The sequence below is a fragment of the Chinchilla lanigera genome, unplaced genomic scaffold (assembly GCF_000276665.1).
Source record: "Chinchilla lanigera isolate Chin_1 unplaced genomic scaffold, ChiLan1.0 scaffold00099, whole genome shotgun sequence".
In the NCBI taxonomy this organism is placed as follows: domain Eukaryota; kingdom Metazoa; phylum Chordata; class Mammalia; order Rodentia; family Chinchillidae; genus Chinchilla; species Chinchilla lanigera.
Window position 1 is genome coordinate 4518870 of NW_004955500.1, and position 3689 is coordinate 4522558.

A 3689-nucleotide genomic window follows, 5' to 3' on the forward strand; every position below is an offset into this window, starting at 1 on the left:
TGTACATCAGCCATCCACCCACGCCCTCACCATGTGGGCGCCCTCTTGCACTGGCTCAGGAGGAATACAAAGTAAGCACCCTGGCCCCCTGCCGAGTCACAGTTCACCTCCTAAACTGCTCAGGTTGACACAATGTGTCAACCGTAACAGCGGCCGGGTAATATTCCACTGTTTGTATACCACATGCCTAGGTAGATTCCGTCTCCTGGCTGTGATGAATAATGTTGTAAGCGTGAGAGTGAAGGTGTTGTTCGCTTGTTTTAATCAAATTCCTTTAAAAGTTTCTGCTCTTACTTTCCCCCTTGCAGATATGACATACGCTTATTTTCTGAGGGCGAAGCTATTAAAGTGTTTAAAGCAGAAAATCTGGGTCCAGATTTTGTTTTCCAGAGTCACTTTTAGGAGGTAGAAGGGGTGAAAGAGGCAGCAGGGACCATCGGGAGACTAGCGCAGTAGTGCGATCCGCGTGCGCGGTGCTTGGCGGGCTGAGATGGAGAGGAAGATGACCAGCCTCAGCACCAGAGGACAGCTGCGGTTTGCCTGTGAGGCGACAGCCAGGGTTTTCCCTGACCAGCTGCACGGACGGTGGAGCCATCTTCTGAAACAAGAAATAATGGAGAAACAGTAGGTTTGGGTGAGACGTAAACGTAAGTCCTGTGTTAGCAGTGAGCCTGAGACGTGTGCGACGTTTCCAAGTGGGGCCGGCGCGTAGGCAGTTGGGTGTACGAGCCTGGAGTTCAAGGAGGCATTCGGAACAGAGCCGTGCATTTGCGTTGGGAACCTTGGCGTGGGTGTGCTCTGCGATGTCCCGGCATAGATCATAGAGAAGCAGGCCCTACGTGAAGCCAAGTCTGAGGGTCTAGTGATGGGGGAGGTACCAACCTCAGGGACCAGAGACGTGGAAAAAGTTCTGAAAGACTGACTCCCAGAGAAGAGAATCTTCAAAGGATGTAATGATTGGCTTTGTAAGACCGTTGCGATGTCAAGGAAGGCAGAAATGTAAAGTAGACGCTAGTTTTAGCAGCGTGCAAGTCATTACTGGCGTTTGCCAGAGCTGGCAGTTGGAGGCGCAGGCTGAATCCGCGTCAGAGGCGCCAGCATAGCTGAATGCTGATCAGTAGAATCGGGACAGAGACCATGTCACAGTGGGATGGGCCGATAAAAGTTCGTTGTTGTAACATTTTATGATAACCTCTTATCTTTATTGCTTCACTCTGATTACAAAGCTGTTCATACTCATTGTAAATGTTTTAAGCATTAAAAATATGACTGGGAATAATCTCTGTAACTGCAGCCCCCTCCCATGTATAGCTGTGGTGAAGATCTGTCCTTTAAATGTTTCTGGGCTCAGGCTGGTGCGTGTGTACACAATTTATAACACGTAATTTACGAAAGTGGAGTTGACTGCTGTGGAGTCTGTGGTTTGTGTTTTTCTTGGTACATTACAGGCATGTCTCGACATAAAGCAAATTTGTAGTATGGGGGCTGGGCGTGGTGGCGTACTCCTGTAATCCCAGCACTGGGGAAGCTGAGGCAGGACGATCATTACTAGGTTGAGACCAGCTTATGTTACGAAGTGAGCTCAAGGCCAGCCTGAACTGCATAGCAAGACCTTGTCTCAAAAAGACAAAACAAAACAAAAAAAATTGTACTACAGGCTAGTGTTATGCTTTGCTATTGCTTAGATGTTTGCGTTTTGTTCAGACGTTTGTGCCATCTCCTAATTTTTGCTCCCCATGCTGAACAGGGAGACACATGTGTGCCTGTGTGTACTTTTTCATGCGTACAGGAATTTCTCTGGGATACGTTCCCCAAGTGGAACCATGGGGCCCTAGGGAAGGCACATTGCACGTTTTGATAACGCTGCATTGCCTAGGGAAAAGGACTTTTTTTTTAAAGGTGGAAGAAATTTGAGTAGGAAAGACATTGACAAGGGTTGGAATAAAGAATAGGTTGAAGTCGCAGGAAAAAGTGCTGAATAAGCTATGAAGAGAAGCCCTGAGGGAATGGGGACCTTGGCACGCGAGGCGGCTTTGGGCAGAGGTCAGAGATGAGAGGCCGCCTCTCCCGTAAGGAGAAGGGTGCTCCTCAGCTGCTGCTTTTCCCAGCACGCAGTAAGCGTGCAAGAATTATTTGTTGGTTGAATGAATAAACAGATACAGTCTGGTTGATTTAGCAGTGGAACTTAATGACAACTCCTTACGGCAGTATCTATTTTTCTACTTTCTGTACTGGGAGGGACAATCTGAGTTGTGTCATATGCATTTTTCAGTAATATTTTAAGTGCATATTTAAGAAATTTTAAACTGTGAATCTCTCAGGTGATTTAGTTATTCTCAGATAACCCATTTTTTTTTTATCTCGGCGAACTACATGGCATTATTTTGTAGAGTAGACACATCGGAACCTCTCAGCTGTGTCTGGCCAGCTGGCGGGCAGTCGTGCGATCAGTGTCCCAGTTGAGCTTCTAAAAGAAATGGCCTTTAAGTCCATTAAATAAGTAGCTTCCCAAACCAGGAGCCACAGCCCGCTCCCAGCCCCAGTCCTCGGGAGAGCGGTAGGAAGTGGTTAGCAGCTGGCACCTAAACAGGAACGCCGGGTCTCAGCATCTGCAGGTAAAGAAGGTTTGAAGGCAGAGGCACACGGAGCTGTTGTTTCTCTGTGAGCAGGCGGTGTAGGGTCCCCTCTTCTAAAGCATTGCACTGGGGCTGAGAGGTGCCGTCGCCAGGACTTAGAAGTGTGATAGTGCGGAGTCACATGCGTGACCGCCTGGGACGATCTCGGGGGTCTCAAGCAAGCGAGCATCGCAGGCTGAAGGACAGCGGCACCGTGGCGCAGGGCCAGCGCCCTCTTGCTGCCCTGTCCCCCCCCTTCGCAGACGGCCTCCGTGCGGGGCACAGCTGGCGAGCCGTCCCGTGGCCGTGCGTGTCCCCTCTGCTCCTCAGCTGGACAGCTGGGCGCCCGCTTCTTGAAATCGCCTTTAAACAGTGCTTTTCCTTGGGTTTTATTAGTGTGTATTTGTGACACATAATAGTTACAGTCCTTTTGGGGCGTCGGGGGAGATGGGTATTCCAACCCGGTCATTTGCCCAGCCCTCCTTCCTGCACCCCTGCCCCCTAGAAGTCACCGGGGCTGCGGGGCTGCAGCACTTTTCCTGCGTGGGCTGCACTCGGCTTTTGTTGTGTTACTTTGAGCGGCAGTAACGTGGCAGGTGGTAGCTGAATAGGAATTTAAATCAACCCTGTATTTTCACTAAGACGGTACCCTCAACTAACACAGTCGATCCTTTCAGGGGAATGTTTGTTTTCTCAGTCAGTTATTTAACTGATGGTACATAAAAATGTTCCCATAAATTCTAAGTTAAAGTAGTGGGCATGATTTAGAAATATCTAAAGCGAGCTGGGAGGTAGCTGCATGGGCGGACAGGTACCTAGCATGTGAGAGAGCTTAACTCCAATCCTCAGCACTGGAAAAAATTAAGACTAAAAATCAAACTTACCGAATTTTTTTTATGTAACAACTTTTAACGAACTGCTGTCAATGTCATTATTTCTCAGCATACTCCAAAGGTTATACGCGTTTTACAAAATGAAAAGAACTTAGGAAGTTTAAACACTTTTCCCTTTTCATGAGCAAGCCAGTCCTTGTTGAATGAGGACAGCGTGTGGGTACTGTGCTAAGTACCTCCT

General features: G+C 48.5%; 1 protein-coding gene across 4 annotated transcripts in view; it reads left to right on the forward strand.

Annotated features, from left to right (window-relative positions):
* The window catches only part of Ano6 (anoctamin 6), a 190321-nt gene that overhangs the window by 56556 nt on the left and 130076 nt on the right, over positions 1-3689 (forward strand). The gene's annotated exons all lie outside the window — the stretch shown is intronic.